Here is a 16,716-nt window from a genome sequence, read left to right as displayed (position 1 = left end):
GAGATTGCTGAGCCTCTGGCAATGATCTTTGCATCATCAATGAGGATGGGAGAGGTTCCGGAGCATTAGAGGGTTGCCGATGTTGTTCCCTTATACAAGAAAGGGAGTAGAGATAGCCCAGGAAATTATAGGCCAGTGAGTCTTAATTCAGTGGTTGATAAGTTGATGGAGAAGATCCTGAGAGGCAGGACTTATGAACATTTGGAGAGGCATAATATGATTAGGAATAGTTAGCATGACTTTGTGAAAGGCAGGTCGTGCCTTACAAGCCTGATTGAATTTTTTGAGGATGTGATTAAACATATTCATTAAGGTAGAGCTGTAGATGTAGTGTATATGGATTTTAGCAAGGCATTTGATAAGGTACCCCATGCAAAGCTTATTGAGAAAGTGAGGCAAGGGATTCAAGGGGACATTGCTTTGTGGATCCAGAACTGGCTTGCCCACAGAGGGCAAAGAGTGGTTGTAGACAGGTCATATTCTGCATGGGGGCCGGTGACCAGTGATGTGCCTCAGGGATCTGTTCTGCGACCCTTACTCTTTGTGATTTTTAAAAATACCCTGGATGAGGAAATGGAGGGATGGGTTAGTAAATTTGCTGATGACACAAAGGTTGGGGGTGTTGTGGATGGTGTGGAGGGCTGTCAGAGGATACAGCAGGCCATTGATCGGATGCAAAACTGGGCTGAGAAGTGGCAGATGGAGTTCAACCCAGGTAAGTGTGAGGTGGTTCATTTTGGTCGGTCAAATAGGATGGCAGAATATAGCGTTAATGGTAAGACTCTTGGCAGTGTGGAGGATCAGAGGGATCTTGGGGTCTGAGTCCATAGGACACTCAAAGCTGCTACGCAGGTTGACTCTGTGGTTAAGAAGGCATACGGTGCATTGGCCTTCATCAATCGTGGGATTGAGTTTGAGAGCCGAGAGGTAATATTGCAGCTATATATGACCCTGGTCAGACTTGGAGTACTGTACTCAATTCTGGTCGCCTGACTACAGGAAGGACGTGGAAACCATAGAAAGGTTGCAGAGGAAATTTACAAGGATGTTGCCTGGATTAGGGAGCATGCCTTATGAGAATAGGTTGAGTGAACTCGGCCTTTTCTCTTTGGAGCGACGGAGGAAGAAAGGTGACCTGATAGAGGTGTACAAGATAATGAGACGCATTGATCGTGTGGATAGTCAGAGGCTTTTCCCCAGGGCTAAAATGGCTAGCCCGAGAGGGCAAAGTTTTAAGGTGCTTGGAAGTAGGTACAGAGGACATGTCGGGGTAAGTTTTTCATGCAGAGAGTGATGAGTGCATGGAATGGGCTGCCAGTGGCGGCTGAAACGATAGGCTCTTTTAAGAGACTCTTGGATGGCTACATGGAGCTCAGAAAAATAGAGGGCTATGGGTAAAGCCTGGGTAATTCTAAGGTAGGGATATGCTTGGCATAGCTTTGTGGGGCAAAGGGCCTGTATTGTGCTGTATGTTTTCTATGTTTCTATGTTTACTGGAAACCCTCAACAGGTTTCAGAGATATGATGATGGATCTGGACATGTTCTTGAATGAGCAAAGCTTAAAGGGATATGGAATAAATGCAGGCTAGCAGGATTAGTGAAGATAGAATATGGGGGCAGAATTGGGCCAGTTAGCCCATTGAGTCTGATCTGCCATTTCATTATGGCTAATCTAATTTTCCTGTTGGCTCCAATCTCCTGCTTTCTCCCTGTATCCCTTCATGCCCTGACTAAACAAGAATTTATTAACCTCTAACTTAAATATACATAGACTTAGCAACCACAGCTGCCTGTGACAAAGCTTTCCTATACCACACAGCACTACACTGTGCTACTCCACACTGTACTACACACCGTACTATACCACACTGTGCTACTCCACACTGTGCTACTCCACACTGGACTACACAACACCACACTATACCACACTGTACTACACTACACTGTGCTACCCCACACTGGCTACTCGACACTGTACTACACCATAATGTACTGCACTGTAATATAACACTGTGCTACTCCGCGCTGTGCTACACCGCGCTGTGCTACTCAACACTGGTTACTCAACACTGTACACCATACTGTACTGCACTGTAATATAACACTGTGCTACACACTGTACTATACCACACTGTGATACTCCACAGTGCTATACCACACTGTGCTAATCCACACTGTACTACACCATACTTTACTACTCGACACTGTGCTACACCACACTGTGCTGCTCCACACTGTATTTTACCACACTGTTTTACACCACACTATAGTAATCCACACTGTACTATACCACACTGTGGTACACCACACTATACTACACCACACTTTACTGCGCTATACTAATCCACACTATGCTCTTCCACACTGTACTATGCAACTCTGTTATATACCACACTGTGCCACTCCACACTGTACTACACCACACTGTTCTGCACTGTACTATACCACACTATGCTACTCCACACTGTGCTGCACAACGCTGTACTACTCCATACCGTGCTACTCCACACTGTACTATACCACACTGTACTGCAATGTACTATACCACGCTATGCTACTCCACACTGTACTACAACATACTGTATTGCACTGTACTATAACCCTGTACAACACCACACTGTGCTACTCCACGCTGTAATACACCACATTGTAATACACCACATGGTACTAATCCACACTGTACTACACCACACTATATTACTCCACACTGTACTACACCACACCCTACTATACCACACTGTACTAAACTACACTGTACTACACCACACTGTACTGCACTGCACTATAACACACTATGCTACTCCACACTGTATTACACCACACTGTACTACACCACATTGTACTAATCCACACTGTACTGCACCATACTGTACTGCATTGTAATATACCACACTGTGCTACTCCACACTGTACTACACACTGTACTATACAGCACTGTTATATACCACACTGTGCTACACCAGACTGTACTGCCCTGTACTATACCACACTGTGCCACTCCAGACTGTACTATACCACACTGTACTACACACTGTACACCAGACTTTACTGCACTGTACGAATCTGCACTGTGCTCCTCCACACTGTACCATTCAACACTGTATTATACCACACTGTGCTCCTCCAGACTGTACTATGCAACACTGTTATATAACATACTGTGCTACTCCACACTGTGCTACACCACACTTTACTGCAGTGTACTAATTCACACTGTGCTCCTCCACACTGTACTATGCAGCACTGTTATATACCACACTGTGCCACTCCAGACTGTACTACTCCACACTATGCTACTCCACATTGTACTACTCCACACTGGGCTACACCACACTGTACTGCACAGTACTATACCACACTGTATTATACCACACTATGCTACTCCACACTGTATTATACCACACTGTAGAACTCGACACTCTGCTACACCACACTGTACTACTCCACTGTAATATGCCACACTGTACCACACCACACTGTACTACACATTGTACTAATCCACACTGTGCTACACCACACTGTACTACACCAGACTATTATACCACACTGTGCTATACCACACCGTACTATACAACACTAAGCTACTCCACACTGTATTATACCACACAGTACTACTGCATACTGTACTACACAACACTGTGCTACTCCACACTGCACTATACCACACTGTTCTACACAACACATTACTACACACTGTACTACACAATACTGTACTGCACTAATCCACACTGTACTACACACTGTACCACACCACGCCATACTACACTGTACTATACTGCACTGTATGACACCACACTGTATGACACCGCACTGTGCTACTCCACACTGTGCTACTCCACACTGTGCTACTCCACACTGTGCTACACCACACTGTGCTACACTACAGTGTAGTAATCCACACTGTGCTACTCCACACTATTATACTACACTATTATATCACGCTGTACTACACCACACTGTATTACACCACACTGTGCTAACCACACTGGCTACTCCACACTGTACTACACCATACTGTACTATGCCACATGTACTATACAACACTGCTACTACAGCCTGGACTATACCACACTGTACTATACCACACTGTACTGCACTGTATGATGCCACACTGTACTGATCCCACTGTACTAATCCACACTACTGTATTGTACTATAACACTGTGCCATGCCGCACTGTACTATACCACACTGTGCTACTCCACATTGTACTATACCACACTGTACTAATCCACACTATACTGCACTGTACTACACAACACTGTACTACACACTGTCCTATACCACAGTGTAGTAATCCACACTGTGTTACTCCATACTGTATTATACCACACTGTATTATATCACGCTGTGCTACTCCACACTGTACTACTCCACATTGTACTACACCACACTGCACTATACCACACTGTATTTTATCACGCTATACTACTCCACACTGTGCTACTCCACTGTACTGCACTACACTGTACTGTACTGCACTGTACTATAACACCCTGTGCTATGCCACACTGTACTATACAACACTGCTACTACAGCCTGGACTATACCACACTGTGCTAATCCACACTATGCTACACCATACTGGACTGCACTGTACTAATCTGCACTGTACTAATCCGCACTGTACTATTCCACACTGTACTACACCATACCGTACTGTATTGTACTATAACACTGTGCCATGCCACACTGTACTATACCACACTGTGCTACTCCACATTGTACTATACCACACTGTACTAATCCACACTATACTGCACCATACTGTACTGCACTGTACTACACCACACTGTACTACTCCACACTGTCCTATACCACAGTGTAGTAATCCACACTGTGCTACTCCATACTGTATTATACCACACTGTATTATATCACGCTGTACTACACCACACTGTGCTACTCCAGACTATACTACTCCACACTGTGCTACACCACGGTGTACTACTCCACACTGCACTATACCACATTGTATTTTATCACGCTATACTACTCCACACTGTGCTACACCACACTGTTCTACACTGTACTGCATTGCACTGTACAACACCACACTGTACTGCACTGTACTACACACAGTACTACACCACACTGTACTACTCCACACTGTGCTACACCACTGCGCTATGCCACACTGTACTATACCACACTAGTAATCCACACTGTACTATACCATACTGTACACCACACTTTACTGCACTGTACGAATCTGCACTGTGCTCCACACTGTACCATTCAACACTGTACTATATCACACGGTGCTCCTCCAGACTGTACTACGCAACACTGTTATATAACACACTGTGCTACTCCACACTGCGCTACACCAGCCTGTACTGCACTGTACTATACCACACTGTGCCACTGCAGACTGTACTACTCCACACTGTGCTACTCCGCATTGTACTGCTTCACACTGTGCTACACCACTCTACACTGCACTGTACTATACCACACTTATACCACACTGTGCTACTCCACACTGTACTACACCACACTGTACTACTCCACACTGTACTGCACCACATTGTACTAATCCATACTGTACTACACATTGGCTACTCCACACTGTATAATACCATACTGTGCTACTCCACACTGTACTACACCACACTATTATACCACACTGTGCTATACCACACTAAGCTACTCCACACTGTATTATACCACACAGTACTACTCCACACTGTACTACACAATACTGTACTACTCCACACTGCACTATACCACACTGTTCTACACAACACACTGCGACTCCACACTGTACACCATACTGTACTGCACTGTACTAATCCACACTGTACACTGCACTGTACACCACACTGTACTATTCCACACTTTGCCATGCCATACTGTGCTACTCCACACTGTACTACACACTGTACTGCACTGTACTATAACACCCTGCGCTAAACCACACTGTACTGCACCATACTGTATTGCATTGTACTATACCACACTGTGCTACACCACACTGTACACCACAGTTTACTGCACTGTACGAATCTACACTGTGCTCCTCCACACTGTACCATGCAACACTGTACTATACCACACTGTGCCACTCCACACTGTCCTACTCCACACTGTGCTACACCACACTGTACTATACCACACTATATTATACCACAATGTAGTACTCCACACTATACTACTCCATACTGTACTACTCCACATTGTACTATGCCACATTGTACTATACCACACTGTGCTATTCCATACTATACTACAGCACGCTATTATACCACACTGTGCTATACCGCACTAAGCTACTCCACACTGTACTACACCACACTGTACTATACCACACTGTACACCACACTGTACTAATCCACACTGTACTACATTATACTGTACTGCATTGTACTATAACACACTGTGCCATGCCACACTGTACCATATACCACACTGTACTAATCCAGTCTACTAATCCACAGTATGCTGCACCATACTGCACCATACTGTACTGCACTGTACTACACCAGACAGTACTACTCCACACTAGTAATCCACACTGTGCTACTCCACACTGTACTACACCGTACTGTACTATAACACCGTGCTACGCCACACTGCACTATACCACACTGTGCTAATCCGCATTGTACTGCACCATACTGTACTGCATTGTACTACACACTGTACTACACCACACTGCACTAATCCACACTGCACTAATCCACACTGTGCTACTCCACACTGTACTACAACACACTGTACTACACACTACACCAGACTGTTACTCCACACTGTAATACACCACACTGTACTAATCCACACTGCACTAATCCACACTGTACTCCACACTGTACTACACCAGACTGTGCTAATCCACACTGTACTATGCCACACTGTGCCACTCCATGATGTACTACACCACAGTGTACTATACCACACTGTACTACTCCTCACTGTTCTACACTGTTCCACACACCATACTACTCCACACTGTACTACACCACACTGTGCTACTCCACACTGTTCCACACCAGTGGTCCCCAACCTGCGGGCCGCGAAGAATTCAGCAGTGCAGCGGTAGCCGGAACTCATCCAACACATCTTTAAGAAAAAAGCTGAAATAAACAAGCTAATTAATTAGGTGCCGCCCGGCACATAAATGTCGGCCCAGATCAGAGGTGACCGCTGGTAGATGGTGCTGAACACCCGCTCTCCTTCCATTCAAACCTTGTTGATTGCAATCTTCCTCAGTACTTTAATTGGCAAGGTCGGCAAGAAATTGAGTTGATCATGGGCTTGTGCCGCATTCTAGACTTCTTGGCCTCAAGGCCACATACTTCACCTGAAACCGCAACAAAACACTCAAAGATAGCAAAGCGCCAGATTACTCAATCAGCCCAAAACTGCTCCACCAAAATGTAGATCACAGGCTCCAAAAGTAGCAGAACACATTTGAAAGAAAAAGAAAATGCAAAAGAAGCAAAGGAGGTAGTTTGCAAACAGTTGCCCTTGATCGCATTGTTCGCTGGCACTATCTTCTTCTGGCCAGGGACTTTCTTTATCTGTGCCACTCAGTTACCTGCTGTTTTACTCGAATAGCTAGATTAATCACATCACCCAAACTGTTCTGCTCATCACAGAGTACGAACTCATGTCAGACCCCTGCATTTAGTCCGTGCTCCAAGGCTGTGATGAGGGATCTCGCATTTCATCCTGTCTCCACTGCACATGTGCAGAATTTAACTCACCATCCCTCCACCTTGGCGCAAGTCCAGGAATCAGTGGGCAGCCTCCTGATCTAGTATTGGATGGTCAAAGGCTCTCCCTAACTTGACAACAAAATGTTGAAATGAATGGGCAGTAAGTGAACCTTGCTCCTGTAGAGCGTTAAACAGGCTGAGTGGACCTCTATACAGGAGATTTACCACTTATGCTAATTTATGCACATCATAAGTGGAAAGCGGCCAGTGAAGAAGTGGAGCTTTGAGGCTTTAACTCGAGAGGCTTCAACGAGAAGAGGCGGAGGACAAGCTTGTTCCCAGTTAGGCTTTACAACGCCTCCTGAGATGGTGATGTGCCTCTCATGTGAGATGTGGCAGTCTCGGGGGAACTCCCCTCTCCTGCAGAGTCACATCTGCCAGAAGTGCATGCGGCTGGGCGATATGGAAGACCGTGTAAGGAATCTGGAGCAGCAGCTGGATGACCTTCAACTCAGAAGGGAGAATGAGGCAGTCATAGATGAGAGCTACAGGGAGGTAGTCACAGCTAGGCTGCCAGAAGCAGGTCGTTGGGTGACAGTCAGAGGGGGGAAAGCAAAGGTGAGTAGACAGGTAGTGCAGAGCACCCCTGTAGCCATTCCCCTGAATAATAAGTATACCATCCTGGATACTGTTGGTGGGGACGACTGACCAGGGGTGAGCTACAGTGGCAGGGCCTCCAGCACTGAGTATGACCCTGTGGTGCAGAAGGGTGGGACGGAGAAGAGGAGAGCTGTCCTCATTGGAGACTCTATTGTCAGGGGAGCAGACAGGAGATTTTGTGGATGTGAAAAGGACAGCTGCATGGTTTGTTGCCTCCCAGGTGCCAGGGTCCGAGAAGTCTCTGACCAGGTGCACGACATCCTGGTACGAGGGGGAAAGCAAACAGAAGTCATGATACATGTTCGCACCAACGACACAGGCAGGAAGAGGGATGACGTCCTGAAGTGCGAGTTTCGGGAACTAGGCAGAAGGCTGAAGAACAGGACCTCAAGGGTAGGATTCTCAGAATTGCTGCCAGTGCTATGTGATAGTGATGGTAAGAATTGGAGGAGATGGCAGTTGAATGCGTGGCTGAGGAGTTGGTGCAGGGGGCAGGTTTTAGATTTTTGGATCATTGGGATCTCTTCTGGGGAAGGTGGGACCCGTACAGACTGGATGGGTTGCACCTGAACTCGAGGGGGAACAATATCCTTGCAGGTAGGTTTGCTAGCATAGTACGGAAGTTTAAACTAATTTGCAAGGGGATGGGACTCGGAGCAATAGAGCAGTGAAAGAAGTGCATGGAGTAAAGCCAGCTCTAACATATAGAGAGGCTTTGAGGAAAGAGAAGTAGAATAAAGGGTGTAAAGGTTGTAAGGTAGAAGGGCTAAAGTGCGTGTACTTCAATGCAAGAAGCATCAGGAACAGAGGTGATGAACTGAAAGCTTGGATACATACGTGGAATTGTGATGTAGTGGCCATTACAGAGACTTGGCTGGCACCAAGGCAGGAATGGATTCTCAAAATTCCTGGATTTCAGTGCTTTAAAAGGGATGGGCGGGGGGAGGTGGTAGCAGCAGAGATACCGAGGAGCAGATTGGAAGGCAGATTTTAGAAAGGTGCAAAAATAACAGGGTTGTTATCATAGGTGACTTTAACATCCCTAATATTGATTGGCACCTGATTAGTACCAACGGTTTAGACGGGGCAGAGTTTGTTAAGTATGTCCAGGATGGATTCCTGTCACAGTATGTTGACAGGCTGACTGGGGGAATGCCATGCTAGATCTAGTATTAGGTAACGAATGGGTTCAGGTCACAGATCTCTCAGTGGGTAGGCATCTGAGGGACAGTGACCACCCCTCCCTGGCCTTTAGCACTATCATGGAAAAGGATAGAATCAGAGAGGACAGGAAAATATTTAATTGGGGAAGGGCAAATTATGGGGCTACAAGGCTAGAACTTGAGGGTGTGAATTGGGACGATGTTTTTGCAGGAAAATGTACTGTGGACATGTGGTCGATGTTCAGGGATCTCTCTTGCAGGATGTTAGGGATAAATTTGTCCCGGTGAGGAAGATAAAGAATGTTAGGGTGAAGGAACCATGGGTGACAAGTGAGGTGGAAATTCTAGTCAGGTGGAAGAAGGCAGCATACATGAGGTTTAGGAAGCAAGGATCAGATAGGTCTGTTGGGGAATATAGGGTAGCAAGAAAGGAGCTTAAGGGGCTGAGAAGAGCAAGAAGAAGGCCTTGGTGAGTAGGGTAAAGGTAAACCCCAAGGCATTCTTAAATTATGTAAAGAACATAAGGATGACAGGAGTGGAGGTAGGACCGATTAGAGATAAAGGTGGGAAGATGTGCCTGGAGGATGTCGAAGTGAGCGAGGCCCTCAATGAATACTTCTCTTCCGTATTCACCAATGAGAGGGAACTTGATGATGGTGAGGACAATATAAGTGAGGTTGATGTTCTGGAGCATGTTGATATTAAGGGAGAGGAGGTGTTGGAGTTGTTAAAATACATTAGGACGGATAAGTCCCCAGGTCCTGACGGAATATTCCCCAGGCTGCTCCACGAGATGAGGGAAGAGATTGCTGAGCCTCTGGCTAGGATCTTTATGTCCTCATTGTCCACAGGAATGGTACCGGAGGATTGGAGGGAGACGAATGTTGTCCCCTTGTTCAAAAAAGGTAGTATGGATAGTCCAGGTAATTATAGACCAGTGAGCCTTACATCTGTGGTGGGAAAGCTGTTGGAAAAGATTTTTAGAGATAGGATCTATGGGCACTTAGAGAAACATGGTCTGATCAAGGATAGTCAGCATGGCTTCGTGAAGGGCAGATCGTGTGTAACAAGCCTGATAGAGTTCTTTGAGCAGGTGACCAGGCATATAGATAAGGGTAGTGCAGTGGATGTGATCTACATGGATTTTAGTAAGGCATTTGACAAGGTTCCACACGGTAGGCTTATTCAGAAAGTCAGAAGGCATGGGATCCAGGAAAGTTTGGCCAGGTGGATTCAGAATTGGTTTGCCTGCAGAAAGCAAAGGGTCGTGGTGGAGGGAGTACATTCAGATTGGAGGGTTGTGACTAGTGGTGTCCCACAAGGATCCGTTCTGGGACCTCTACTTTTCGTGATTTTTAATAAAGGCCTGGATGTGGGGGTAGAAGGGTGGGTTGGGAAGTTTGCAGACAACATAAAGGTTGGTGGTATTGTGGATAGTGTAGAGGATTGTCGAAGATTGCAGAGAGACATTGATAGGATGTAGAAGTGGGCTGAGAAGTGCAGGTGGAGTTCAACCCGGAGAAGTGTGAGGTGGTATACTTTGGAAGGACAAACTCCAAGGCAGAGTACAAAGTAAATGGTAGGTTACTTGGTAGTGTGGAGGAGCAGAGGGATCTAGGGGTACATGTCCACCGATCCCTGAAAGTTGCCTTACAGGTAGATAGGGTAGTTAAGAAAGCTTATGGGGTGTTAGCTTTCATGAGTCGAGGGATAGAGTTTAATAGTCATGAGGTAATGATGCAGCTCTATGAAACTCTGGTTAGGCCACACTTGGAGTACTGTGTCCAGTTCTGGTCACCTCAGTATAGGAAGGATGTGGAAGCATTGGAAAGGGTACAGAGGAGATTTACCAGGATGCTGCCTGGTTTAGAGAGTATGCATTATGATCAGACATTAAGGGAGCTAGGGCTTTACTCTTTGGAGAGAAGGAGGATGAGAGGAGATATGATAGAGGTATACAAGATATTTAGAGGAATAGTTAGAGTGGACAGCCAGCGCCTCTTCCCCAGGGCACCACTGCCCAATACAAGAGAACACGGCTTTAAGGTAAGGGGTGGGAAGTTCAAGGGGGATATTAGAGGAAGGTTTTTTACTCAGCGAGTGGTTGGTGCCTGAAATGCACTGCCTGAGTCAGTGGTGAAGGCAGATACACTAGTGAAATTTACGAGACAGGTATATGGAGGAATTTAAGGTGGGAGATTATATGGGAGGCAGGGTTTAAGGGTCGGCATAACATTGTGGGCTGAAGGTCTTGTATTGTGCTGTACTATTCTATGTTTCTGTGTTTCTATAAACAAACTGACCAGGCTGGGTTTGGAAAGTCTGCTCACACTGGGTAATGAAATTCCTGCAGTCACCAGGGTATCTGTCCAGTGGAAGAATACTTAGTTCTGGCATGGACACAGGATTCAGGGCATTATGGCTGACATTGTTAAGCCAGCAGAACAGGAGGATCTCCAAGAGCTGGGAGTGTGACTGATGTGGCCTAAGGCTGCTGAATTGTACTTGTCTGAGTGCTAATGGCTGTCAGCTGACACTGGCTGTCGGCCGTAAGCTCATGGACAATGTCTGTGAGAGCAGAAATGGCTGATTGTCTGTGGTTAGCTGCGAAACTGTTGCTACAATGGATGACATCTGTTCCTCCATTTGAGACTGGGCTTGGTGAACTGAAATTATCTTTCGCATTACTTCAGTCACTTCTCCCAACATAGATTGGATTGCCTGGTACTTCTTCCCTACCTGGCTAATGAACCTTGGGACTAAGGTCAGCTGTTCTGTCTCTGCTGGGTCCACTTTCATGATTGAGATTTGTTGACACAATGTTTGAATATGGTCGAAGTGCAGAGAAAGAGTGAGACACTAAAGTGAGTTGGGTTCACTGACTTTAATGAGGACTGTTGCAGAATTTAAAAGAAAGCAATAAACACTAGTCCACAGGGCAGTTAACTAAAATCCTCTAACTGAAATTTAAATGCTAACACTGGCTGGAAACAATAACTAAATACTAAATTTATACCACTCTTTTACAGCGTCTTTAAAATGGTAGTCCTCTTTCCAGACGAGGAGAGGCAGGACTTGCAGTACAATGTTGCGGGTTTCCGCTGTTTTAGACGTGATAGCGTAGGAGGAATTAAAGGGGCATTACTAATCAGGAAAAATGTCATGACAGTGCTCAGTCAGGACAGACTGGGGAACTCGTCTAGTGAGGCTTTATGGGTAGAACTGAGGAATAAGAAAGATATGACCACGTTAATGGGATTATATTCTAGACCACCCAACAGTCCAAGGGATTTAGAAGAGCAAATTTGTAGAGAGATTGCAAGCTGTTGCAAGAAACATAAGGTTGTGATAGTAGATGATTTTAACATTCTGCATATTGACTGAGATTCCCATACGGTAAAAGGGCTGGATATGAAAGAGTTTGACAAATACGTTCAGGAATATTTCCTTAATAAGTACACAGAAGTCTCAACTAGAGGGAGTGTGATACTGTTATGGAATGAGACAGGGCAGATGGTAGAAATTTGTGTAGGGGTATGCTTTGCAACTTGTGATCATAATGCCATTTGTTTCAAGGTAATTATGGAAAAGGATAGGTCTGGCCTTGGGTTGAGATTCTAAATTCAAGAAAAGCCTTTTTTGATGGTAACAGAAAGGATCCAGCAAGTGTGGAATGGGACAGGTTAGTTTTCTGGCAAAGGTGTACTTGGTAAGTGGAAGGCCTTCAAAAGTGAAATTCTGAGAGTAAAGTTTGCATATTCCTGTCAGAATAAAAGACAAGGATAACAGGTTTAGGGAACCTTATTTTCAAGAGATTGAGGCCCTGGTTAAGAAAAAAAAGTAACGGCATAGTAGTATAGGTAGGTAGGAAGAAATAAGGTACTTGAAGAGTATAAGAAATGCAAGAGAACACTTAAGAAGGAAATCAGGAAGGCTAAAAGAAGGTTGCTCTCGCAGACAAGGTGAAGGAGAATATTAAGAGCTAAAGGGTAGCAAAGGACAAAATTGGTCCTCTGGAAGATCAGAATGAGGTGGGGGAGATCTTAAATGGATTTTTTTGCATCTGTATTTACTTGGGAGATGGACAGAGTACATAAATATGAGTCAAAGCAGCTGCAAGGTCATGAACCTTGTACAGATTAGAGACAAGGATGTCTGGGGCAAATTAGGGTGAATAAATCCCCAGGGCCTGACAACGTTCCCTCAGACCCTCTGTAAGACGAGTGCGGAAATTGCAGGGGCCCTAGCAGAGATATTTACAACATCCTTAGCCATGGGTCAGGTGCCGGAGCACTAGAGGATAGCTAATGTTGTTCTGTCAGGAAATTATAGGCTGGTGAGCCTGACATCAGCAGTGTGGAAGTTCTTGGAAGGCATTTTAAGGACCGGATATATATGTATTTGGATACACAGGGATTGATTAGGGATGGTCAATATGGTTTTGTGCATGCTAAGATGTGTCTAACCAATCTTATAGAGTTTTTCAAGGAAGTTACCAGAAAAGTTGATGAAAGCAGGACAATGGATGTTTTCTACATGGACTTCAGCAAGGCCTTTGACAAGGTCCCGTATGGGAGGATGGCCAAGAAGGTTCAGTCACTTGGCATTCAAGATGAGGCAGTAAACTGGATTAGACATAGGCTTCACAGAAGAAGCCAGAGAGTAGTTGCCTCTTTTACCGGAGGCCTGTGATTAATGTTGTGCCACAGTGATTTTTCATCTGGAAGAAAGGTTTGAAAAATGCCAGATGGAAGTGAATGGAGACAAGTTTGAGGTATTGCAGTGTGAGAGGACCAGCAAGGATAGATCTTACACCGTGACTGGTAGTACATTGAGAAGTGCAGTAGAACAAAGGGATCTGGGTATACCGATGCACAACTCTTTGAAAGTGTGCTCCAGGTATTTAGGGTCATAAAGAAACCTTCTTGCACATTAACCTTTATAAATCAATGTATTGAGTACAGGAGTTGGGATGTTATGTTGAAATTGTATAAGGCGTTGGTGAGGCCTAATTTGGAAAATTGTTCCAGTTTTGGCCACCTATCTACAGGAAAGATGTAAATAAGATTGAAAGGGTGTAGAGAAAATTTACAAGGAGTTTGCTGAGGCTTGAGGATCTGAGTTCTAGGGAAAGGTTGAATAGGTTAGGACGCTATTCCCTAAAACGTAAAAGATGGAGCAGAGATAGTGATTGTGATATACAAAATTATGAGGGGTAGAAATAGGATAAATGCTAACAGGCTTTTGCCACTGAGGTTGTGGGTTAAGGGTGAAAGGTGAAATAATTAAGGGGACCATGAGGGGGAACTTCTTTATTCAGAGGTTGGTGAGAGTGTGGAATGAGCTGTCAGCACAAGTGCTGGATGTGGGGTTGATTTCAATATTTAAGAGAAATTTGTATAGGTACTTGGATGGGAGGGATATGGAGGGTTATGGTCAGTGCGGGTTGATGGATCTAGGCAGATGAATGGTTCAGCACAGACAAGATGGGGTCTATTTTTCTGCTGTAGTGTAGTATGATTCTATGTGCTTATTAAGTCTCATAAATGTTCCTAATGTATCTGCTCTACCACAACCCTGAGCAGCGTGGTCCGTGCCATGTGTGTGTGTGTGTGTTTGTGTTTTTAAAAAACCTTCTGACCTGACATCCCCCCTATATTGTCCCCTTTCATCAGCCATTTCTGCCCTGGAATAAAATTTCTAGCTATCCACTCTGTCTATCCCTCATCACCTACACACCTCTGTTGATATCGCTCATTCTCCTTTATTCCAAAGAAAAAATCTCAAACTCACTTAACCTATCCTCATAAGATAGGCTCTCTAATTTAGGCAGCATTCTGGTAAATCTCCTCCACACCCTCTCAAAAGCTTTTGCATCCTTAATGGCAACCATAAATGAACACAGTACTCCATGTGGCTTAACCAGGGTTTTATGGAGTTGCAACAGCCAGAGGTTGTTGAATACCTTGATACAATTGACACACTGTAAGTGGACATGGGATGAAAACCTACAGAATGATTACAGGTGAGTTGGATAAAAATTTAAAATGCAGGACCTCGAGGGTATTCATTTGCAAATTACTCTGATGGCAGGTGTTAGTAAGTCCAGTAATAGCAATCCAAGCCAGATGAATACGTGGGGGTGAAGTGAGGGTAGAAAGAGAATGAAGAGCCGGTGAAGTAAGTAGGGGATTCTGGCAGCCCAATCAGTGACAGGAGCAGGCCAGAGCTACAAGGTTTCTTCCAGGTTGGTGATGCTTGCTTAAAAGGAGAGCTTCACGGGCATTTGGGCTTATTCCAGCGGCCCAATCAGTGGCAGGAGCAGGCCACAGCAATGAGGTTTCTTGCAGGCCGGCAATGCTTGTTTAAAAGTACAGAAGGCCATTGTTAGGAGCAGGCCAGTGGTCTCTGACTTTGGCTCAAAGGAGGATTCAGCTCGAAAGAGGCATTGGATCTGGGTAAGTTTCTGTTAAGGTTCTCTTTATTTTTCTCTTACTGTACCTAGTGTAGTAAATGGCTGTTGCATGCTGGATGTTGGAATCCAGAGTCGCCGAGGGAACTACATCTGCATGAAGTGCATCCAGCTGCAGCTCCTTGAAGACCATGTTAGGGATCTGGAGCAACAGCTGGTGACCTTTGGCTTGTATGGGCGAGTGAGGAGATAATCAATCAGAGTTACAGGGAAGTAGTCACCCCAAAGTTGCAGGAGACGAGTAGCTGGGTGACTGTTAGGAGAAATGGAAATGTGAATAGGCTGTTAGCACAGAGCTCCCCTGTGGCCATTCCTTCAAAAATAAGTATGCTGCTTTGGATACTGCTGTGAGGGATGACACCCAGGGAGTGCCATGGAGATAGGGTTACTGGTACCGAGCATAGGTCCATGGTGCAGAAGGGAAAGAGGGAGAAGAGGGGAGCAGTAGGGATAGGGGACTCAATAGTCAGGGGAATGGACAGGAGATTCCGTGGACATGAATGGGAAACACGAATTAAATGTTGCCAGGATCGGGGACACCTTGGATTGCGTCCACAGCATTTTGGAGAGGGAGGGAAAGCGACCTTGGTCCATATAGGAAAAGAAAAGAGGTCCTGAAAAGAGAATTTAGAGAGCTGGGTAGAAAGCTGAAAAGCAGGACCTCCAGGATAGTAATTTCTAGATTGCTGCCTTTCCCACGCATCAGTGAGGGTAGAAAGAGAATGATTTGGCAGATTGATGCAGAGCTGAGAAGCTGGT

General features: G+C 45.2%; 1 protein-coding gene across 1 annotated transcript in view; it reads right to left on the bottom strand.

The window, feature by feature from the left end:
* The window catches only part of LOC140210814 (FYVE, RhoGEF and PH domain-containing protein 5-like), a 235,818-nt gene that overhangs the window by 49,331 nt on the left and 169,771 nt on the right, over nucleotides 1-16,716 (bottom strand). The gene's annotated exons all lie outside the window — the stretch shown is intronic.

Source organism: Mobula birostris, chromosome 16, assembly GCF_030028105.1.
Source record: "Mobula birostris isolate sMobBir1 chromosome 16, sMobBir1.hap1, whole genome shotgun sequence".
NCBI classification, from domain to species: domain Eukaryota; kingdom Metazoa; phylum Chordata; class Chondrichthyes; order Myliobatiformes; family Myliobatidae; genus Mobula; species Mobula birostris.
This window is presented reverse-complemented; position numbering and strand designations above follow the sequence as displayed.